This window comes from Ranitomeya imitator, chromosome 2 (genome assembly GCF_032444005.1).
Source record: "Ranitomeya imitator isolate aRanImi1 chromosome 2, aRanImi1.pri, whole genome shotgun sequence".
Classification (NCBI taxonomy): Eukaryota; Metazoa; Chordata; class Amphibia; order Anura; family Dendrobatidae; genus Ranitomeya; species Ranitomeya imitator.
In genome coordinates this window covers 108,110,749-108,136,000 of record NC_091283.1, presented here as the reverse complement: position 1 = coordinate 108,136,000, position 25,252 = coordinate 108,110,749, and the positions used below count along the sequence as shown (strand labels likewise).

The following is a 25,252-nucleotide window of genomic DNA, read 5'->3' as shown; positions in this document are numbered from 1 at the left end:
CCAATCCACCAAATAAAACTTTTTGCCGCGTACCACCTTGCACCCCAAAATAGCGTTCACCTCGTAATCGTCCGTAGACGAACCCGATGTCCCGGCAGATGACTCGGAAAACCGGGACATGTATACGGGTTTCAAGAGGGACACATGAAAGGTGTCGGTGATACCCAAGCGTGGAGGAAGAGCCAGGCGGTAGACCACGGGATTAACCTGCTCGAGGACCTTGAATGGGCCCAAGTAGCGAGGAGCAAACTTAGTGGACTCAACTCGCAGCCTGATGTTACGGGCGGAGAGCCACACCAAGTCGCCAGGAGCAAAGGCCGGGGCAGGGCGCCGATGTGCATCGGCGGAGGACCTCATTCTCTCCTTCGAGGCCCGAATGGCATCCTGAGTGCGGTCCCAAATGTCCCGTGCCTCCACTGCCCAGTCTGCCACCCTGGAGTCAGCAGAGGACACGGGCATAGGCACAGGAACCCGCGGATGCTGGCCGTAATTAAGGAGGAAAGGAGTCTGACCGGTGGAATCGGCTACAGCGTTATTAAGGGCGAACTCTGCCCATGGTAATAAAGATGCCCAGTCATCCTGCCTGGCAGAAACAAAATGTCGCAAATATGTGACCAGAGTCTGATTGGCCCTCTCTACCAACCCATTCGTCTCGGGATGATATGCGGAAGAGAGATTTAACTCAATGCTGAGAAGACGACAAAGCTCTCTCCAGAACCGAGACGCAAACTGGGGACCCCGGTCACTGACAATTTTGTCTGGCATGCCGTGTAGGCGGAAGATGTGTCTTATGAACAACGCTGCCAAGGCCCGTGCAGAAGGTAACCGTGGGAGCGGCACCAAGTGCACCATTTTCGAGAAATGATCGGTAATTACCCAAATGACGGTACAGCCGCGAGACTTGGGCAAACCCACTACAAAGTCCATCCCGACCATCTCCCAGGGCCTGTCTGCCACCGGCAAGGGATAGAGTAACCCAGACGGCCGTTGTCGAGGAGACTTATTTTTGGCGCATGAGACACACGCCAGAACGTAATCCCTGACATCTCGCAGCATATGCGGCCACCAGTACGTCCTCGCCAGCAGCTCAGATGTCCTTTTAGTCCCAAAGTGTCCACCCACCCTGGAGGAATGAGCCCAAGAGAGAACCTCCGGTCGCAAATTTATGGGCACAAAAGTCTTGCCTGGAGGCACAGACTCAAGCGACACCGGAGCCACGGTTCTCAAGCTCTCAGAAGGAACAATAAGCCGAGGCTCTCCTTCCTCCTCCTCAGATGACACAACAGAGCGAGAAAGAGCATCAGCTCGAATGTTCTTCTCCCCAGCGACATAATGGAGGGTGAAGTGGAATCGGGAGAAGAATAAGGACCATCTGGCCTGGCGAGAATTTAGCCTCTGGGCTGTTTGCAAATATAGCAAATTTTTATGGTCTGTAAATACTTGAAAGGGAAAACGAGCCCCCTCCAAGAGATGTCTCCACTCAGAGAAAGCCAATTTCATCGCTAGCAACTCCCTGTCCCCGATGGAATAATTCCTCTCCGCTGGTGTGAAGGTCTTGGAGAAGAAAAAGCACGGATGCTTCCGACCTTGAGCATCCTTCTGGAAGAGGACTGCTCCAGCACCAACGGAAGAGGCATCCACCTCCATTATAAACGGCTTATCGACATCGGGACGATGTAGGATGGGAGCGCTAGCAAAATGAGACTTAGTAGAAGAAAAGGCCCTGGAGACCTCTTCAGACCACACTTTGGGATTTGCTCCCTTCTTGGTGAGGGCTACCAAGGGAGCTACCAAAGTTGAGAAATGGGGGATGAACTGGCGGTAATAATTAATGAACCCCATAAAGCGCTGCACCGCTTTAAGTGAATGGGGTTCTTGCCAGTCCATCACAGCCTGTAGTTTGGCAGGATCCATAGCCAATCCTTGGGCAGAGATGATATAGCCCAGGAAAGGTAAAGACTCCTGCTCAAACACACACTTCTCCAACTTTGCGTAAAGAGAGTTTGCCCGTAAGAGGTCGAAGACTCTGCCAACATCTCTCCGGTGGGAGTCAATATCTGGAGAGAAGATGAGAATATCATCCAGATAGACTACGACCGAGGTGGAAAGCATATCCCGGAAGATGTCGTTGACAAAGTCTTGGAAAACGGCTGGGGCATTACAGAGCCCGAAGGGCATCACCAGATACTCATAATGCCCATCTCTGGTGTTAAACGCCGTCTTCCATTCGTCCCCCTCACGAATGCGAATCAGGTTATAAGCTCCCCGCAGGTCTAATTTGGTAAATACCTTAGCTCCCCGTAGCCTATCAAAAAGCTCAGAAATCAGGGGCAGCGGGTACTTATTTTTAACGGTGATGGCGTTAAGACCCCTGTAGTCTATGCAAGGACGCAACTCTCCATTCTTCTTCTGTACGAAGAAGAACCCTGCCCCAGCTGGTGACACTGACTTCCTAATAAATCCTCTTGCCAAATTCTCCTGGATGTATTGGGACATAGCCTCCGTTTCCGGGAGAGAGAGGGGATAGACACGTCCCCGAGGAGGTTCTGCTCCAGGCAAGAGATCTATAGGACAGTCATAGGGACGGTGAGGCGGAAGGGTCTCCGCGGCTTTTTTGGAAAAGACGTCTGCATAAGACCAATAGTGTTTGGGGAGAGTAGAGAGATCTGCGGGTATCTCAGTGGTGGAAACCTGAACGCACTCTTTCACACATCTGCCCTTACAGGATTCACTCCAACCCAATATCCTCCCAGAGGTCCACTCAATATGTGGGGAGTGGAAACGAAGCCAGGGCATTCCCAGCAGAATCTCATCCATTCCCTCGGGAAGGACAAGAAGGGAAATAGTCTCCTGGTGGGATGGGGACATGGCTAACGTGAAAGGGACAGTCTGATGTGTGATCTGTAATGGAAGTGTCGACCCATTCACCACTCTCACGGTTACTGGTTTGGCTAGCATAGCCAGAGGTATTGCGTGGCGCTGAGCAAAAGCAGAAGACATAAAATTTCCCTCTGCTCCTGAATCCACACAAAGCTCTACTGTAAGAGTGGATGTGCCTAACAGGATTGTCCCTTTAAAGGACAATTTTGAGGAAAATGCCGCGGTGTCCAGTGAACCTCCTCCAATGGACACTAGACGCGATCGTTTTCCTGACCGCCGTGGACATTTATTAGCGAAATGTCCCGGTTGCTGGCAATTTTTACATAGCACAGGTACTCGAGCGGTCTGAGACCTAGATCCCGCTCGAGAAACCTCCATGGCCTCATGGGAGTCGGACGCCATAACAGGAGATTCTAGAGGTTTGGCAAAGATGGGAGCCAGCCGAAACCTCTGCCTACACTGGGTCCGCTCCAACCTCCGCTCGTTAAAACGGAGATCGATACGGGTAGCTATAGTAATAAGCTCCTCCAGTGTGGCGGGAATCTCCCTGGTGGCCAAGGCGTCCTTCACATGATCTGCCAGTCCTTTCCAGAACACCGGAATAAGGACTTTATCCGGCCATTCCAGCTCAGAAGCTAGAGTCCGGAATAGGATGGCAAACTGGCTGACCATGGACGAAGCCTGAGTAATTGCCAACAATTGGAGCGCGGTATCGTGGGTGACACGAGGTCCCAGAAAGACCTGCCTCAGAGCGTCCAGGAAGATAGGAGCACTCTGCACCACACGATCACCACGTTCCCAAAGCGGCGTTGCCCACTCCAACGCCCTGCCCGACAAGAGAGATATAATGAATCCCACTTTCGCCCGTTCCGTAGGAAAACGTGCAGCCAGCAGCTCGAGATGTATGGAGCACTGGCTCACGAATCCCCGACATGGCTTACTGTCACCAGCAAACTTGTCTGGAAGCGGGAGACGGGATAAGGTCGGAGCAGGGGTGGCAGCGGACAAACTGGCTGCAGCTGCACTTGCAGCCTGAACAGCGACAGCAGTAACGTCCACAGCTGAGGTTGTGCGCTCGAGAGCCGCCAACCTACCCTCCAGCTGCTGGATGTACTGCTGTAGACGCTGACCGTCTGCCATTTACTAGCCAGACCCTGGCGCTAGTATTATGTTAGGACTGGCGGAACGCACCAAGACAGGTGACAAAGATGCGTTCGCAGTCCGGGGTCCACCGTGCAGGTGAGAACCTGCTGCTAGCAATTTGCAGACTATATAGCGGTACACTAAAGTAAACACGCGTGGGTTAAACTTCACCCAGCGTGAGGAAAGCGATCCTGTTAATTCACAGGACCGCAATACCGCACTAGAGTGCGAGCAAGTGGCCAGCGGACTTAACCCCAGAAGGGATTGAAGCCCGATTAGGCCCTTGCTGGCACAACACCGCAACTGGGTGTGTAGAGAACCTTCAGAAATATGAGCGCACAAGTGCGCGAGCGATGCCGCACTAACGGACGCCACTAACCACCCAGACTTGGGTATGGAAAGTGCAAGGCAGGCGCACGGCGCCGTACTGGCAGGCACAGCTACAGGACGCTGTGATGTGTGTTTAGTGTAGTAGGCTAAGTCGGGCGCTAGATAGCAGCCGTACACCTTCCGCGAACAGACATTCAATAGGGAAGGGGTAACCAAGAACGACTTGCACTCACACATACACACATATCAATTGTAAGACAATACTAGCGCATGGCCGTGCGGTCATGCGCAGTTTATATAGCTGCAGCACAGGAAATGGCTATAGAACTTTTGCCCTTCTAGGACCTGCCAAGAGGACCAATGGAATGTGCCGCAGAGCCTGAGCACATGACCCTCGATCTCCAACGGGAGGTCTTTCCCTGGGCATGCTCAGTGTGTGCAGATAAGGACTTAGTCCCAGAGAAGTCCGCTCGCTGCTGACCAGAATAGGCTTCAAAGGCAGAAGCTGGAGAAGCAGCAATAACCCTTCTCACAGAGTCAGACTGAGCGAGACGCTGGGATCGACGTCCCTGCTGAGCAGACTCCACTGCGGCTGGAGGGGAATGGGAGACCGCAGCGGAGACGGATCGAGATTCCCCCTGTGCAGCAGAGGAAACTCGACTCCTAACAGCCATAAGGAAGGTGTCAGGGGGTTACCATGACAGAGAGGAGCCAGAAGACCACAGCGTCTGATGGTTCCTACTCCTGCGCTGAAAACAAGCACTTCACCTTCTTTTTAAATGGTGTAAATTTCTTTTGGCAGTACAGGGGCTAATCGGCCTTGTTGAGAACTCTGGTAGCTAGGGCTCTCAGCTGAGCATGGTTATCCACTCTTATCCCCTATATAATCAGGGTCCTGACTGACACACATCATCAGATTAGCTTATGCTGCATAGCTGGGAGGGTAGGAGTTAAGGTACCGTCACACTAAGCGACGCTGCAGCGATACCGACAAATATTCAATGTTTGCATATACAGCATCTAAGGCTCAGTTCACACATCTAGGTTTTTGTCTCTATAGCATAGATACTTAGTCTTAAGGTAATAATAATAATAATAATAATAATAATTTTTATTTATATAGCGCCAACATATTCCGCAGCGCTTTACAAATTATAGAGGGGACTTGTACAGACAATAGACATTACAGCATAACAGAAATACAGTTCAAAACAGATACCAGGAGGAATGAGGGCCCTGCTCGCAAGCTTACAAACTATGAGGAAAAGGGGAGACACGAGAGGTGGATGGTAACAATTGCTATAGTTATTCGGACCAGCAATAGTGTAAGGCTCGGGTGTTCATGTAAAGCTGCATGAACCAGTTACCTGCCTAAGTATGTAGCAGTACAGACACAGAGGGCTATTAACTGCATAAAGTGAATGAGAACATAATGCGAGGAACCTGATTTTTTTAAATTTTTTATTTTTTTTATTTTCACACTCAGCGATGCTGCAGCGATATAGACAACGAGCCGACCTTAACTAGATCGCTGGAGCGTCGCTGTTTAGGTCGCTGTAGAGACGTCAAACACAGCAACTCCAGAACGATGCAGGAGCGATCCAGTGACGTAACGGCGACTCACTTCTCGTTCTCGCTGGTTGTTAGCTCCATGTAAAAGCGTTGCTGGCATCGTTGCTTTTGATGTCAAACATGACGATACACGCTGACCTGACGACCAAATAAAGTTCTGGACTTCTAGCTCCGACCAGCGATGGCACAGCGGGATCCTGATCGCTGCTGCATGTCAAACACAACGAGATCGCTATCCAGGACGCTGCAACGTCACGCATTGTTGTCGTTCTCTTTGCAAAGTTGCTGAGTGTGACGGTACCTTTAGGGCTGAAAAGATACTGATCTTGCTGTCTAATGTGCCAGTCCTGCTGTTCAGGGTTTCCTTAAGGTACCTTCACACTCAGCGACGCTGCAGCAATACCGACAACGATGTCGATCGCTGCAGCGTCGCTGTTTGGTCGCTGGAGAGCTGTCACACAGACAGCTCTCCAGCGACCAACGATGCCGGTAACCAGGGTAAACATCGGGTTACTAAGCGCAGGGCCGCGCTTAACCCCTTAGTGACCGAGCCAAATTTTTGAAATCTGACCAGTGTCACTTTATGTGGTAATAACTCTGCAACGCTTCAACAAATCCCAGTGATTTTGAGATTGTTTTTTCGTGACACATTATACTTTATGATAATGGTAAATTTTGTTCAACATTTTTTGTGTTTATTTATAAAAAATATCAAAAATTTTAGAAAAATGTTAAAAAATTAGCAATTTTCTAAATTTGAATGATTATCCCTTTAATCCAGATAGTCATACAACAGCAAACCATTAATAAATAACATTTCCCGCATGTCTGCTTTACATCAGCACCATTTGTAAAATGTTATTTTATTTTGTTAGCATTTTAGGAGGTTTAAAAATGTAGCAACAATTTTTCATTTTTTCAAAGAAATTTACAAAATTTATTTTTTTAGGGACTTATCCATGTTTGAAGTGACTTTAGGGGTCCCATATATTGGGAAACCCACAAACGTGATACCATTTTAAAAACAGCACCCCTAAACATATTGAAAACTGCTGTCAGGTAGTTTATTAACCCTTCAGGTGCTTTACAGGAATTAATGCAAAGTGGTATGACAGAAATGAAAATGTGTATTTTTACCACCTAAATGTTGCTAACTTCTAAACAGATTACTACAGCCGTCAGACTCTAAGGCCGCTATTTGGCCATGAATTGCCATGGCAAACATCAGGACAACAAAATCATGATCTGAGGGCACCAATTGTGACAAAGAAGAAGCCCCCACACTCTGTTAACCATTTATAATGATGTAGTCACTATTGACAGCAGCATCTAAGGGGTTAAACAGATTTAGATGGTGCAAATACTGATCGTGGCTGGTACAGCAAGTTGTCAGCTATAGTGTACAACCGACAGATGCTGGATTGTCACCTGTATGGGGAGGCTATTCTCTTATATCTCAGGTCAGTTAAAAGACGTATTGGCGGTCATTAAGGGGTTAATAACCCGATGTTTACCCTGGTTACCATCGTTAAAGTACAAAAAAACAACCACTACATACTTACCTACCACTGTCTGTCCCCGGCGCTGTGCTTCTCTGCCCTGTGTAAGCACAGCGGCCGGAAAGCAGAGCGGTGACGTCACCGCTGTGCTTTACGGCTGCCCGGCGCTCACAGCCAGAGCAGAGAAGCAGAGCGCCGGGGACAGACAGCGGTAGGTAAGTATGTAGTGGTTGTTTTTTTTACTTTTACGCTGGTAACCAGGGTAAACATCGGGTTACTAAGCGCGGCCCTGCGCTTAGTAACCCGATGTTTACCCTGGTTACCAGCGAAGACATCGCCGAATCGGCGTCACACACGCCGATTCAGCGATTTCTGCAGGAGATCCAGCGACGAAATAAAGTCCTGGCCTTTCTGCCCCGACCAACGACATCACAGCAGGGGCCTGATCGCTGCTGCGTGTCACACTGGACGATATCGCTAGCGAGGACGCTGCAACGTCACGGATCGCTAGCGATATCGTCCAGTGTGACGGGTCCTTTAATGGTTTCATGAGAAGGCGTATGGTGGGTTTATCTGTGATTGTTGCTTGGTTTAGTAAGCGTGATAATTCCCTTTCTTCTCCTACTTTGCTTTTACCCCATCCTTGACTCCCCGGTGCATTCCTCTGTTATATGTGAGTGTATATTTGTATGTTTGGTATTTTCCTATATTCCTGTTCATGTTGCCTTATTTGTCTGGTTGGTGAACTACGGTACACTACGACTCCCCTCTTCCCTGGGTGGGGGATGGTTACAGATGGAGGGAGGATACAGGAGATAAGGCAAGGTATGTGGCCCTGGCATCTTCACCTTCGGAATTAACCCAGGGAATAGGGTGAGCTAGGCAACCCCTTGAATTAGGGACAAGGAAGGAGCCCCTGGTCCTGGGTCACACAACAACAGAGTCGTGACAGTAGGTTTAATAATTCTGAGACTAGTAGTTGATAAAAGTGGCATTTTGTGTTGAATTTGCAGAGACCACTTATTATATTGTGCTGAGCTTCTTAAACTGTTCTTGTTTCATTGGTTTACTGCAAACAGCAGAATGTTCGGAAATTTCAATGATAATCCTAATTGTAAGTTGAACAATTATAATTGCAGCTGTATTACAAAGTTTCCTATATTCTCTTGTACAATTGATTTATGCAATTTGCTGAAATGACAGTGAATACTTAGTTATATGGCGTTACATACTAGTCTAGATGGATAAAATGGAGTCTTCATCAAGATGTATATAACGACTCTAATTGCAATGCTATGTTCAGATTCTGAGTTTCATAGTTTTTAAGGTTGAAGATAGACTTAAAGGGATTTTCCCATTAGCAATGCTCAATTTAATCAATAGATCTTTGAATATAAATAATTTCCACAATTGGATGTGTTTAAAATTTTTTGCTGTTTTGAGATAATCTTATAAATGTATCCCTACTATATACTGTGCAATGCTGTGTCTGACCATGCAGGAACATGGTCAGCATATATCCTGGGCAGGGGAGGACACAAAATACAGTCTACAGACAGGACAGCACAGGATCACAGCTGGTGTTTTCTGTGAGGTAAAACAAGTTTAAAAACAGGCAGGAAATGTTTTGCATCACAGAAAGAATCAGCTTTGATCCCATACTGTAATGTCTATATACTCTTTTGTTTCCCCCCCTGTCGAGGAGCTGTTGTATGATCAGTGCATGCCCCTGTAAGGTCATGCCCCTGTGGGAGGGGGAGCTGCATATTCATGACTAATCGGTGGCACCACGTGACCGCATACAGGAGAAGATGCGACCAGAACAGGAAGCAGCGACAGCCAACGAGGGAGCTTGGTGAGTATTTTCAGAACAGCAGAGGGGGTGCGCACAGGGGGTGGGAGGGCGGGGGGCACATAGATCTTTATTTTAAATACTATTATTCATATCTTCTCTACAGAAAACGCTGCTGCAGGGAAGATATGAATCGCGGCTTCAGCACCAGATGCTGGTACGTGTGGTACCCAGCACGGTGCGTGTGGTACCCAGTGGGCACACGATCGGCACACGTGTGCCACACTAATGTGCCACAGAAACGTAGGGGCACACGGACACGGATAATTCCGGTACCGATTTTTTCCAGTACCGGAATTATCTGGATGTGTGAAACCGGCCTGACACTAGTCACTAAAGTGAAGTTTGCCTTCCACCGATACGCCCAAATCTTTTTCATTGACAGTTTTACCCAGTGTTTTACTATATAGTACATAATCATTCATTTTATTTCCTGTGCCCAATAGCACATATCATACTAAATGAAAATAGATAAAGACATTTTTGCTTTGTATGCGGAATATTTAATGATGGTATGGAAAAATAATGAACTTTCCAAAACCAATATCTCAAGGGATATAATTTGAAACTTGGCATAATCTTTGAAAATTAGGGACTGATGTCTAGCAGTGTGTTCTATATATGTGAGAAAATACCCAGATGTGTGGATGTGTATACTGTATGTATAGTGTGAGTTGCCTTTCAGTATTCTAATTATATTACACACAATTTTTCAATTATTTGTTTTGTAACATTATATATTAAATATTAGAAGTGTTGAATTTCTGAGGTTAAAGAAGAATTCTCATCTCTGGCATTTGTGGCATGTTTACATTATTTGTTATAGATTTTGATTCCATGTATGAGGATCCCATCTCTAGGGTCCACACCTGTCTTGAGAACTGATGCCATCTGACAACCTGTTCATTCATGGTGCAGTGCTGTTGTCAGAATTAAGGTGACTGTGTATGCATGGCTCTCTCCATCAACTTATGCGTCGACTTACATTAGAATTACAAATACAGCAAAGCAAATTTTACAAGTTTTACATATCAGTGGGGGTCTACAATATATCAAACCATTAACAAAAGTTTAGCTATGCTCTAAACTTGCAACAAGTAGAAAATATTTTTCTGGATATCCCTTTGCGTTTTGCTAGATATGTTGTAAGGTTTGCGTAAAGCAAGAATGATGTTTATATAGGACCTTTCTCCAAATTCTTCATGTTGAACTGGGCACGGGATGTAATACTGGCTGTAGAGCTGGATAAAACTATTTTTTTTTATTTCGACTTTCCATTGATAAGATATTAGCAAAGTATTTAGGCCCTAAACAGTTTTTTTCTTTTAAGTTCAATTGGGCATTATCAGAGAGATTTCACTGGGAGGTTATGTGCACACGTTCAGGTTTTTTCACATTTTTTTCACATTTTTTCGCGCTAAAAACGCTATTAAAACTCATTAAAAAACGCATACATTATGAATTCTATCATTTAGAATGCATTCTGCATGTTTTGTGCACATGGATGCGTTTTTTTCCGTGAAAAAAACGCATCACGGTAAAAAAATGACCATGTTCATTATTTTTGCGGATTTTCGGCGCTTTTCTATGCATTTGGGAAAAAACGCGCAAAAAACGCACCAAAAACGCATAAAAAAAGTGTCAAAATGCATCAAAAAGCGCGAAAAAAATGCATGCGGATTTCTGGCAGAAATGTCAGGTTTTTGTCAGGAAAATTTCTGCCAGAAATCCTGACGTGTGCACATACCCGGAGAGTGTACTTCTTTCTCTTTCTGATCCTGACCAATCATAGGAAGGCTGCAACACACTGGTGAAAGAAGAATACATCATCACCATAGTTTAGAATGGGCTACGTCTGCTCTCCTATCTGCAGAGTGATAACATGCTGGAGAACAGCAGACTTGAGTGTGATTAACAGCTTTCAGTTCTCATCTCTGGCAATCAGTGTGGGGGGAGGGGCAGAACCTCATAAGTTGAGTCTCATTACAAACACTTCTAGCTTGGTAGGACAAATACACATTAGCATTTCCAAAGCAAATGTAGTAATTCCTGCTCTGCTGTACTGGACCTCCCCGCCATAGGGGGCATATTCTTTTCCCCCTTGTGTGTGGATGCCTGTGTATGATTAGCAGAGCTGGTACCACTATGAGAGAAGAACTATTAGCAGTGTTTGTAATGAGATCCAACTCTTCAGCACTGTCTTCATACCCCACATTGGCACTGAAATTATAGTTTAAAGCTGTCAATCACACTCAGGTCTCCTGTGCATGAGCACATCATCACACTGCATTGAAGAAAGCAGGCTGTTTGCCAATAAATACCTCACGCTGAGCCTATGCTAAGCTATTATGGGGGCAGGGGTGCACATTTATTTTGTTTACTTGCTATGTTTGTCTTAGCACCAGAAGCTTATCATTGCTGGGACACAGCAGCCCATGCCTGGTAGTCTGACTGACTCCTGTGAGAAGCACCTCACTGTTTATATCTAAGTATACTGAGAGCCTGGTGTGGGTGGGATTAGCTTTCTCAGCTCTGCTGCACTGCTAAAAATAAAAGCTCTGATTATGTCATAACGGCTGCAATTAGTAAACTAAGTGATACATCATTGGATTCAGGGTCTCTTTGTCTACAATATGCTACTCTTAGGTGAGGTAGCGAAAATCCGCTGATAGATTCCCTTTAAGTGCCAAATACTTTAATCACTAATATCTCAGCAATGAAGAGGTGACATTAACCCCTTAGTGACAGAGCCAATTTGGTACTTAATGACCCAGCCAATTTTTACAATTCTGACCACTGTCAATTTATGAGGTTATAACTCTGGAACGCTTCAACGGATCCCGCTGATTCTGAGATTTTTTTTTTGTGACATATTGTACTTCATGTTAGTGGTAACATTTCTTCGATATTACTTGCAATTATTTATGAAAAAAACGGAAATATGGCAAAAAATTTTAAAATTTTGCAATTTTCAAACTTTGTATTTTTATGCCCTTAAATCAGAGAGATATGTCACGAAAAATAGTTAATAAATAACATTTCCCACATGTCTACTTTACATCAGCACAATTTTGGAAACAAAATTTGTTTTTGTTAGGGAGTTATAAGGGTTAAAAGTTGACCAGCAATTTCTCATTTTTACAACACCATTTTTTTTTAGGGACCACATCACATTTGAAGTCATTTTGAGGGGTCTATATGATAGAAAATAACGAAGTGTGACACCATTCTAAAGACTACACCCCTCAAGGTTCTCAAAACCACATTCAAGAAGTTTATTAACCCTTTACGTGCTTCACAGGAACTGAAACAATGTGGAAGGAAAAAATGAACATTTAACTTTTTTTTGCAAACATCTTAATTCAGAACCATTTTTTTTATTTTCACATGTGTAAAAACAGAAATGTAACCATAAATTTTGTTATGCAATTTCTCCTGAATACGCCAATACCCCATATGTGGGGTGTAAACCACTTTTTGGACGCACCGCAGAACCTAGAAGTGAAGGAGCACCGTATGACTTTTTCAATGCAGAATTGGCTGGAATTGAGATCGGACGCCATGTCACGTTTAGAGAGCCCCTGATGTGCCTAAACAGTGGAAACCCCTCAAGTGACACCATTTTGGAAACTAGACCCCTTAAGGAACTTATCTAGATGTGTGGTGAGCACTTTGAACCCCCAAGTGCTTCACAGAAGTTTATAACGTAGAGCCGTGAAAATAAAAAATCGCTTTTGTTTACACAAAAATGATCTTTTCGCCCACAAATTCTTATTTTCAAAAGGGTAACAGGAGAAATTAGACCACAAAAGTTGTTGTGCGATTTCTCCTGAATACGTCGATACCCCATATGTGAGGGTAAACCACTGTTTGGGTGCACCGCAGAGCTTGGAAGAGAAGGAGTGCCGTTTTACTTTTTCAATGTAGAATTGGCTGGAATTGAAATTGGACGCCATGTCGCGTTTGGAGAGCCCCTGATGTGCCTAAACAGTGGAAACCCCCCACAAGTGACACCATTTTGGAAACTAGACCCTTAAAGGAACTTATCTAGATGTGTGGTGAGCACTTTGAACCCCCATGTGCTTCACAGAAGTTTATAACGTAGAGCCGTGAAAAAAATCGCATTTTTTCTACAAATACGATATTTTTGCCCACAAATTTTTATTTTCACAAGGGTAACAAGAAAAATTGGACCCCAAAAGTTGTTGTCCAATTTGTCCTGAGTATGCTGGTACCCCATATGTGGGGGTAAACCACTGTTTAGGCGCACGGCAGAGCTCGGAAGGAAGCAGCGCCGTTTTGGAATGCAGACTTTGATAGAATGGTCTGCGAGCATTATGTTGCGTTTGCAGAGCCCCTGATGAACCTAACCAGTAGAAACCCTCCACAAGTGACCCCATTTTGGAAACTAGACCCCCCAAGGAACTTATCTAGATGTGTGGTGAGAACTTTGAATGCCCAAGTGCTTCACAGAAGTTTAGAATGCAGAGTCGTGAAAATAAAAAATATTTTTTTTTTCACAAAAAATATATTGTAGCCCCCAAGTTTTTATTTTCACAAAGGTAACAGGAGAAATTGGACTGCAATAGTTGTTGTCCAATTTATCCCGAGTACGCTGATGCACCATATGTGGGGGTAAACCACTGTTTGGGCGCACGGCAGAGCTCGGAAGGGAAGGAGCGCCGTTTTGGAATGCAGACTTTGATAGAATGGTCTGTGGGCGTTATGTTGCGTTTGCAGAGCCCCTGATGTACCTAATCAGTAGTAACCCCCCACAAGTGACCCCGTTTTGGAAACTAGACCCCCCAAAGAACTTATATAGATGTGTGGTGAGAACTTTGAATGCCCAAGTGCTTCACAGAAGTTTATAATGCAGAGTCATAAAAAAAAAAAAAAAAAAATCCACAAAAAAGATTTTGTAGCCCCCAAGTTTTTATTTTCACAAGGGTAACAAGAGAAATTGGACCCCAGAAGTTGTTGTCCAATTTATCCCGAGTACGCTGATGCCCCATATGTGGGGGTAACCCACTGTTTGGGCGCACGGCAGAGCTCAGAAGGGAGGGAGCACCATTTGACTTTTTGAGCGCAAAATTGGCTATCGTGTTTGGAGACCCCCTGATGTACCTAAACAGTGGAAACCCCCCAATTCTAGCTCCAACCCAACTCCAACACACCCCTAACCCTAATACCAACCTGATCCATAATCCTAATCACTAACCCTAACCATAATCACAACTCTTACCCCAAAACAACCCTAATGTCAACCCTAACCACAACCCTAATCAAAACCCTAAATCCAACACACCCCTAATCCTAATCTCAACCCTAACCTCAAACCTAACCCTAATCCCAATACACCCCTAATCACAACCCTAACTTTAACCCTAATCCCAAACCTAACCCTAATCCCAAGCGTAACCCTAATGCCAACCCTAACCCTAATACCAACCCTAATCCAAACCCTAACCCTAATCCCAACTCTAACCCTAACTTTAGCCCCAACCCTAGCCCTAACTTTAGCCCCAACCCTAACCCTAGCCCTAAGGCTACTTTCACACTTGCGTCGTTTGGCATCCGTCGCAATCCGTAGTTTTGGACAAGAAACGGATCCTGCAAATGTGCCCGCAGGATGCGTTTTTTGCCCATAGACTTGTATTGCCGACGGATCGTGACAGATGGCCACACGTCGCGTCCGTCGTGCACTGGATCAGTTGTGTTTTGGCGGACCGTCGGCACAAAAAAAAGTCCAATGAAACTTTTTTTGTACGTCGCATCCGCCATTTCTGACCGCGCATGTGTGGCCGTAACTCCGCCCCCTCCTCCCCAGGACATAGATTGGGCAGCAGATGCGTTGAAAAACTACATCCGCTGCCCACGTTGTGCACAATTTTCACAACGTGCGTCGGTATGTCGGGCCGTCGCATTGCGACGGCCCCGTACCGTCGTAAGTGTGAAAGAAGCTTAACCCTAAATTTAGCCCCAACCCTAATCCTAAATTTAGCCCTAGCCCTAGCCCTAACCCTAGCCCTAACCCTAGCCCTACCCCTAACCCTACCCCTAGCCCTAACCCTAACCCTACCTCTAACCCTACCCCTAACCCTACCTTTAACCCTACCCCTAGCCCTAACCCTAACCCAACCCCTACCCCTTACCCTACCCCTAACCCAAACCCTAACCCTACCCCTAACCCTAGCCCTACCCCTAACCCTACCCCTAACCCTAATTTTAGCCCCAACTGCTGTTCTCCTGCCGGCCAACAGATGGAGACAGATGGCGGGCGCACTGCGCATGCGCCCACCATTTTCTTTTCACACAGGTGAGTATGCTAGGGTCCCCGAATCCCCCTATTTCTCTGTCCTCTGATGTGCGATCACATCAGAGGACAGAGAATTACACTTTACTTTTTTTTTTTTTTTTGCGGTCGCCGGTAAACAGTTAATTACCGGCGATCGCAAAACAGGGGTCGGTAAAACCGACCCCGATCATGTTTTTTGGGGTCTCGGCTACCCCCGGCAGCCGAGACCCCAAAGATTCCCCCGGTGCCGGCCGGCGGGCGCACTGCGCATGTGCCCGCCATTTTGAAGATGGCGGCGCCCACCGGGAGCCACGAGGAGCACCGGGGGAGATAGGTGAGTATCGGGGGGCTATCTGGGACCCCTTTTCTCTGTCCTCCGATGTGCGATCACATCGGAGGACAGAGAAATTAAAAAGAGATCGCGGTTTTTGTTTTTTTTTGCGATCGCCGGTAAACGGTTAATTACTGGCGATCACAAATGCGGGGTGGGTAAAAAAAACCCCGAATCATGTTCTATGGGGTCTCGGCTACCCCCGGCAGCCGAGACCCCGGAGAAAATCCAACTCTGGGGGGCGCTATTCACTTTTTCCACAGCGCCGTTAATTAACGGCGCTGTGGTTTAAGTACCCTTAGCGGCCGCCGTTAAAAGGCATATCGGCGGTCGCTAAGGGGTTAAAAAAAACACTTTATTCTGCTCTGCAGCAACTATTACATTCTGTATCCAGTTTAACATGAAAAAATTGGCAACAGGACCTCGTTAATAAAATAATTAAAGGGGTTGTCTATCCTGCTCTATGAGGGTATAGAGCAGAATTCATTGCAGGAGAAATGCATGGCTGACTGCACTTTTCCATGACTAATTCAGCTGCTGCCAGGGTAGGTGGGAGCGGGACTAGAATCAATCATTTTATCACCATAGAACCTGCACTTTGAAAGGTGCAGTCTCTAATGACATCACTTTAATATCTACTGAAAAAAGGTTTATCTAATGGCAGTTATATTATTCTTGTTCAGAAACCATACTGGTTACATTTGAACATAAAAAGAATAGCACAGATCCATGAGTATGAGGGGGGTTCATTAACCCCTTCACCCACAGAGCTTTTTTCAGTTTTGCGTTTTCGTTTTTTACTCCCCTTCTTCCCAGAACCATAACTTTTTTATTTTTCTGTCAATATGGCCATGTGAGGGCTTATTTTTGTGGGACAAGTTGTACTTTTGAACGACATCATTAGTTATACCATATCATGTACTAGAAAATGGGGAAAAAATTCCAAGTGCCGTGAAATTGCAAAAAAAGTGCAATCCCACACTTGTTTTTTATTTGGCTTTTTTGCTAGGTTCACCAAATGCTAAAACTGACCTGTCATTATGATTCTCCATGTCCAGTTCATAGACACCAAATGTCTAGGTTCTTTTTTATCTAAGTGGTGAAATAATTTCCAAACTTTGCTAAAAAAAAATTGCGCCATTTTCTGTTAGCCGTAGCGTCTCCATTTTTTGAGAACTCCGGTTATGTGAGGGCTTATTTTTTGCATGCCGAGCTGACATTTTTAATTATACCATTTTGGTGCACATATGTTCTTTTGATTGTCCGGTAGTAATGAAATGTCGCAGCGACCAAAAAAGTGTAATTTTGGCGTTTTTACTGCTACGCCGATTAGCGATCAGGTTAATCCTTTTTTTTATTGATAGATCGGGTGATTCTGAATGCGGCAATGCCATATATGTGTATGTTTGATTTTTTTATTGTTTTATTTTGAATGGGGAAAAGGGGGGTGATTTGAATTTTTATATTTTTAAAAACATTTTCCTTTAACGTTTGGTATGCTTCAATAGCCTCCATTGCAAAAAGATGGGGAGACAAAGAGCGCAATAGGGTCTTATCCACGCTACACAGAAGAGAATAAACACCAAATATGCTCACCTGAATAGGATGAGATAAGTACATATAAATAGCGGCTGCTGCAGATCCACAGGTCTTCAGCGACCAGAGCAAATACTGTATTCAAAGGGAATTTCAGGAAAATGTAGTCGATTCACAGTGGTTTTATTCAATGTGTTTCCTGATGAAGGGGGCATGAGACCCCTGAAACGCATTGAATAAAACCACTGTGAATCGACTACATTCTCCTGAAATTCATCCCAGCGCAGCGCGGAATTTTAACTATGAATTCCCTTTGAAGTCAATAGCCTCCATAGGAGACCAGACGCTGCCATAGCCCGATCGGCTCTGCAACATAGAGGCGATGATCAGTTCGCTTCTATGTAGCTGAATTACTGACTTGCTATGAGCGCCGACCACTGAGTGGCATTCATAGTACTCCGGCACTGACAACCATAGAGGTCACCAGGAGACCTCTGGTTGTCATGACGACGAATCGATTACTCCGATTACATGATGGGGGTCACCGATGTGCGTATTTCTTGCACGATTGCGGGAAGTGTCATTTAAATGTCGCTGTCAGAGTTTGACAGCGGCATTTAACTAGTTAATATCAGCGGATGGATCATGATTCCACCCGCAGCTATTGTGGGCACATGTCAGCTGTTCAAAACAGCTGACATGTCCCGGAAAAGATGTGGGCTCACCGCCGGAGCCCACTTCAAAGGGGGGGATACCGACATCGGCAGTAAGGGGTTAAAGATTTCCCCTGACCCACTTCTATTTATCACAGGATGCTGAAACTACACATGTGTAATTTTATAAGTCTCTATAGGCTACCTGCCAATTTGCAGTTCAGAACTGCTAATCGTCTTGATTTTACAGGTGCTGAAGTGGTGTGAGGTTTGATAATGGACCCAGTGGAATACATAGCAGTCATCAAGTTCCTTTACTTGAAAGGCCGCACACCAAAGGAGACGTTCAATGAAATTAAAGAGGTTTATGGTGATGATTCCCCATCATATGATGCAGTCAAGAACTGGCATCCTCAATTCCAGGGCGACCCCACTCTGCAGTTGATGAACACACCATCCAGCATGTGGAGGTCACTATTTTGGAAAATCGCCGCATAACCATTCGCCACCTAGCCCAAAATTTTAAGATTAGTGTGGGGTCCGTGGAAAAAATCATCCAAAACCATCTTCACATGCATAAGGTATCTGCTCGCTGGGTTCCCAGCTTCTCACACCTTTCAAGAAGCAGGAACGAATCGAATGCTCTCAGGCTCTACTGACGATGTACCATGGAAACCAGAAGGACTTTTTCACAGACTGTTCACGCAGGATGAAAGCTGGGTCCATCACTATGATCCTGAGACTAAAGTCCAGTTGATGCAATGGAAGCATCATGACTCACGCCTCCAAAGAAGGCACGTGCCCAACCCTCGGCAGGCAAGGTCATGCTCACAATATTTTGAGACCAGCACAGAGTAGTATTGATGGATTTCCTAGCAAAGGGTACCATGATCACTGGGGCATACTATGCTTCTCTGCTGCAGAAATTGCAGGAGGCCATCAAAACCAAGAGACGTGGTATGCTCACCAAAGTTGTCCGCCTTCTGCAAGACAATGCACCAGTTTACAACTCACATGTTGCCCAAATGGAAGCTCCTGTGGCTTTGAAATTCTACCATATCCCCCTTATTCACCCGACATCACACGATCTGACTTCCTCCTCTTTCCAACAATGAAGTTATTTTTGAATGGCAAGCATTTTGGAGCAACCTGTCGACTTCAACAAGCGAAGTGTGCAGAGTTGCTTAAAGAGATGAGAGAAGTGTGTGTCCCTAGGTGGCACCAATGTAGAGAAGGACTAATAACTGTGCCAAGTTCCATTGCTCTCAGTTCACAGGAATTGGGTCAGGGGAAGTCTTTAATGAACGCCTCTCGTATGTCAATGTTTTGAGGGGAAAAGGTAAAATCTTGTAAGGAAGAACGTAGAGAAAACATGCTATAGGCAAGGAGGAAAGCACAAGGAGAAGAAATAAATGTTGCTCTGGACCTGCGCTGATACACTAAAAACGCAAAGACAGAAGTGCCGTGGATACACATAGAGCTCACATCCAGCCTATATTACAGGATGAAAAACTTCCATAAGAAAAACATCTGAAACTTGGATCAGGCCGAAAATTGCAAATTAGGGGTCTGAAAATGATTAAAGAAATGAAGATTACAGCCTGAAACTTAGTACAAATGCACAAATTAAAGATAACTAAGATCATATGTAAATATAATTATTCCATGTCAAAGTTGTTTGTAACCTTTAGTAGTATCATACAAGTATCTTAGTACAGATTCCAGTACTCCAGTACAGTGAACATACATACTACTTTTATCCTCTTGTATCTAATGACATTTGGTACACTATCTAGGTATTATTTTGCTGTAAGCTGTATATCTGCAGTGAATTGGATCTAGCCAAAAAGCTCATGAAAGGGGCATAAGAAGAAATAGTATAAGATGAAAGGGAGTAGTCCGGGCTAAACAACATTTTGCCCAGAGGACTGATTATGTAACACATAACAAACTCAGTTAGTCACACTGACTTACCAACACCCAGTTGGATCTCATGCAGACTGCTCTGTGGTCTGCACAGGAAGTGGAGATGTCATCATTCCACCAGTCTGATTGGCTGCAGTGGTTAGGTGATGTTGAGCCTGGCCACTGCAGCCGATCACAGGTTCTACATAGCGTTCCTGCTTTGTTTTTCTGTGCAGCTCAAGGAGCGGCCTGAGCTGGATCCAGGTGGGTGAGTTTTTTATGTTTTACATTAGCAGTCTTCTGGGCAAAGTTTTATCTTCCCCAGACAGCCCCTTTAAGAGAGGATAAAGCCTGACTAAAGACTAGCTTTTGCTTTCACTTGACTCCATGGGCTGACAAATTTGTCTTTATCTCTTTCAGTGGAATCACAGTAATGTGTATAGGAACAGTTCCATAGAGCACTAGGCCTAGCCGAAAAGGAGAATGTCCCTCCTAGGCAAAGGATGTGAAATTCTGATGACACTGCTGATTCATTAGGCTGTCATCTTGCAGAGCAATGAAAGGAAGACCTATTTCACCTGGGGACATTGGTGATAGGACATCTTTGCTGTATAAATGAGCGTCTGCACTGATCTGCAGCCCGACGTGGCACATTCCCTCAGGCTTGCAGTGTGTGACTGTAGGGTAGCACCAGGTTACTGTACAGAGCTCATCGGCGGGGTCCTGTGTCTACCACGCAGTGCTGCGTCATGTACTTATCACTTCACACACATCCTCCTGGACCTATGTGCTCCGCTCTCAGCTGAGCATGATACATGGCATGGTGAAACCCATTGTCGAATGGGAAGATACAGAAAGGGTCGTTAACTATTCGTGTGCCAGAAGAATCCAGCATCTCTGCACATGCAGTGTAGATAGCCGTAATACACCTTTATGATTAGCGGCCTGTACTGGACTTCCGGGGATGGATGGATGGTTGGATGGTTGGATAGATAGATAGATAGATAGATGGATGATCTCAGTTGTAAGGCTTCAGCTCCACTACATACTGGTAGTGAATGATCATGACATGAAAATCTTGTATGTCTTTATCTCCTATAAAGGAAATTCGTACAGGCAAGATGAATGGACCTAGCACTACTTACAAGTGCAGAGAAATGGAGATCAGATGATCCTGACTGTGCCTGCCATGGCAGCAAAGATAGATTTGGAAGGCATAGACACAGAATAAAAGCTCTCTCCACATAAAATCGCATCATTCACACGAAAAGGCTGCAATATGAAGCGTGCGATCCTTACCGTGCTGCAGCTGTCTACCAATTCGTGCAATGAAGCCTGTGATCCTGATATAGAGGCTTCCCCCGGCTGAACAAGGAAGGGAAAGACGGTTCGTGGAGTGATCAGAGGAGGGGAAGAGGGAAATCAGTAGGAAAGAGAGAAGTCCACAATGCATATAGCTGCGGGTTCTTATCATGCTCCCTGCGTTTCCCTGAGCTGCATCTGCACTACAGTGGGAGAGAGAGCGAGAGAGAAAAATGTCCCAAAAATAGCCCCGGCTGCCAATGACTTGCTGAAACCTGAGAAAGAATTGCTGAATTTAAAGATCTGGGTCGCTGTGGGTGTGTGGATTAAACTGAAGAGAAAAGGGTTGGCAGGAAACACAGGGGAACAGCACCACGTGGGTCCTCGGAATAAAACACCAGCGTGAGGGGAAGATGACCTGATCTCTGACCACAGGGGATAATTTTTTTTCTTCTAATAGAATAAAAGTCCCCGTCTGGCTGAGATTTGCCAGGTTCACTCAATGATGAATAGGCATATGGCATCTGGGTGGGTATATACTGAGGCCAAGAGAACTAGCAGCCATGCAGTGTCTTCCTGGCTCCAGTCCTGAGACTCAACTCCAGTTCCTATAACAAAGACATAGCCGGAGATGTGGTTGGCTCAGGACCAGAAGGTCACTTGTCTATCAGAGAGGCATTGCAGTAGGCCTGTGGTTGTCCTCAAGAAACCTTTTATCAAGGCAAAGCTATCATTCCTGTGCAGAGTGTCCCATACCTGACACTGTAGCCCGTTCACTCTGTTCTACAAAATTGTAGTGGGGGACAGACTTGAATTCCAGGGATGTCATCCTAAAAAAGTACACCCAGGCTGTTACGCCTGAGGAGGGAAACTGCTAAGCTGTCCAGTCTGGTTTAACTTTCTAAGAGGGGACTGTGATTAGGGGCTGCATCTCCAGAAATTTCAAAGAAATACAATGTTGTGGTCACAGGAATTTAAGGATATGTGACCAAATGCACCCTATTTTACATGACACTCTACGATCAGGTGAAAAACAGCCTACAACGTAACCTTTATGCAATAATAACGCCTGAGGAGGCACACCTATGGTAAGTATCACAGAACGATGCTTACTCATTCAGTATAATTCTAGGCTTGATACTGCTCTATAGAGGTCAACATTTATTTAATATGCTTTGCATATATAGCACCATCATATTGTACAGACATCATCATCCCTGACCCCATTGCGGCTCACAATCTAAATTCCTTATCAGTATGTCTTTGGAGCATGGGAGCAAACCAGAGAAACCCAAACAGAAACGGGGAGAACATATACAGTGGGTACGGAAAGAATTCAGACCCCTTTAAATTTTTCACACTTTGTTTCATTGCAGCCATATGGTAAATTCAAAAAAGTTCATTTTTTTCTCATTAATGTACACTCTACACCCCATCTTGACTGAAAAAAACCCAGAAATGTAGAAATTTTTGCAAATTTAATAAAAAAGAAAAACTGAAATATCACATGGTCATAAGTATTCACACCCTTTGCTCAGACACTCATATTAAAGTCACATGCTGTCCATTTCCTTGTGATGCTCCTTGAGATGGGTCTACTCCTTTATTGGAGTCCAGCTATATTTAATTAAACTGATAGGACTTGGTTTGGAAAGGCACACATCTGTCTATATAGGACCTCACAGCTCACAGTGCATGTCAGATCAAATGAGAATCATGAGGTCAAAGGAACTGGCCAAGGAGCTTAGAGACAGAATTGGGGCAAGGCACAGATCTGGTCAAGGTTACAACAGAATTTCTGCAGTACTCAAGGTTCCTTAGAGCACAGTGGCCTCCATAATCCTTAAATGGAAGAAGTTTGGGACCACCAGAAGACTTCGTAGACCTGGCTGTCCAGCCAAACTAATCAAATGTGGGAGAAGAGCCTTGGTGAGAGAGGTAAAGAAGAACCCCAAGATTGCTGTGGCTGAGCTACAGAGATGCAGTAGGGAGATGGGAGAAAGTTCCACAAAGTCAAATATCGCTGCAGCCCTCCATCACTTGGGCCTTTATGGCAGAGTGGCCTGACGGAAGCCTCTCCTAAGTGCAAGACATATGGAAGCCTGCATAGAGGTTGCAAAAAAAAAACACATGAAGGACTCCCAGACTATGAGAACTAAGATTATCGGCTCTAATGAGACGAAGATAGACCTTTTTGGTGATAATTCTAAGTGGTATGTGTGGGAAAAAAACAGTCACTGCTCATCACCTGCCCAATACAATGCCAACAGTGAAACATTATGGTGGCAGCATCATGCTATGGGGGTGTTTTTCAGCTGCAGGGACAGGACGACTGGTTGCCCTTGAAGGAAACATGAATGAGGCCAAGTACAGAGATATTCTGGATGAAAACCTCTTCCAAAGCGCTCTGGACCTCAAACTTGGCCGAAGGTTCACCTTCCAACAAGACAATGACCCTAAGCACACAGCTAAAACAATAAAGAAGTGGCTTCAGAACAAATCTGTGACTATTCTTGACTGGCCCAGCCAGAGCCCTGACCTAAACCCAATTGAGCATCTCTGGAGAGACCTGTGAATGGCTGTCCATCAACGTTCACCATCCAACCTGACGGAACTGGAGATGATCTGCAAAGAAGAATGGCAGTGGATCCCGAAATCCAGGTGTGAAAAACTTGTTGCATCATTCCCAAGAAGACTCATGGCTGTACAAGCTCAAAAGGGTGCTTCTACTCACTACTGAGCAAAGGGTCTGAATACTTATGACCATGAGATATTTCAGTTTTTCTTTTTTAATAAATTTGCAAAATTTTCTACATTTAAGTTCTTTTCAGTCAAGATGAGGTGCAGAGTAAACATTAATGATAAAAAAAATGAACTTTTTTTGAATTTACCAAATGGCTGCAATGAAACAGAGTGCAAAATTTAAAGGGGTCTGAATACTTTCCGTAATATATATATATATATATATATATATATATATATATATATATATATATATATATACACACCAAAAGTTTGGACACACCTTCTCATTTAAAGATTTTTCTGTATTTTCTTTTCCAATGTTTTTATTTTCATTTTAGCAACATAACAAGATTCAAGTTTGAAGGCATTGTTTGTCATTAGGTAACATATAACATATAATATTCCATATTATAATAGACATTTGACATATAATGGGTGTCTATAAGACTTTGTATTGTTTCATTAACAATTTTAAGCCTATCAAACGCTTCATATCGTTTTAAAGATATAGAAAAAGTACATTCCAATATTTTCGTTTTCGTAACAAAACATGACTCATTTTTATAGGCATTTTTGCCGATATGTAACATAACATACCATATAATATTTTTATATTTAATAATTCTCTATAAAGCTTTATTTTGCTTCAATATCAATTTTGGGTATTATAAACGCTTTATATCACTTTATAGATATACAGTAAATATAAACTGAAATGTACAAAAATAAAGTAAACTTTATACAACAATTTTTAAGGTACGTATATTAGATATATATCTATGAGAATAGATGTTATGGATATATATTGTCCCAGTGAGACCACTTACTTGTATATTTCACCAGTTGGTTATTCGCTAGGGCGAAGGATAATTCATATGTCCTATGGAGAGATAGTTGTTCTATTATGTCTGAAAATGAAGGAGGGAGATGATGTTTCCAGTTAAAAGCTATGCTGTTTTTTACTACCAGTAGTATTTGTATAATCATATTCCTTTTATCTAGACTAAGGTCCTCGAGGCCCAGGGAAAGCAAAGCTATATGGGGAGTTAAATTTAGTGGTTTGCCATAAATTTTGTCAATAAGGGTAGATATTTGTGTCCAGAGAGGTTTTAGTTTTGGGCAATGCCAAAACATGTGAAGGAGGTCCCCTTTAATGCCACATTTTCTCCAACAGGAGGCAGATCCATCTTGGTTAATATGAGCTAATCT

The 25,252-nt window shown here is 44.5% G+C and overlaps 1 protein-coding gene across 2 annotated transcripts in view; it reads right to left on the bottom strand.

Moving 5' to 3' along the window:
• AMMECR1 (AMMECR nuclear protein 1) overlaps nucleotides 1-21,505 on the bottom strand; it is a 345,797-nt gene extending 324,292 nt beyond the window's left edge. For both annotated transcript variants that reach the window (XM_069747131.1, XM_069747132.1), the window contains exon 1: nucleotides 21,296-21,505. The gene's annotated coding sequence lies outside the window, so the exon portion shown is untranslated. The remainder of the gene's footprint in view (nucleotides 1-21,295) is intronic.
• Nucleotides 21,506-25,252: the final 3,747 nt, after the last annotated feature.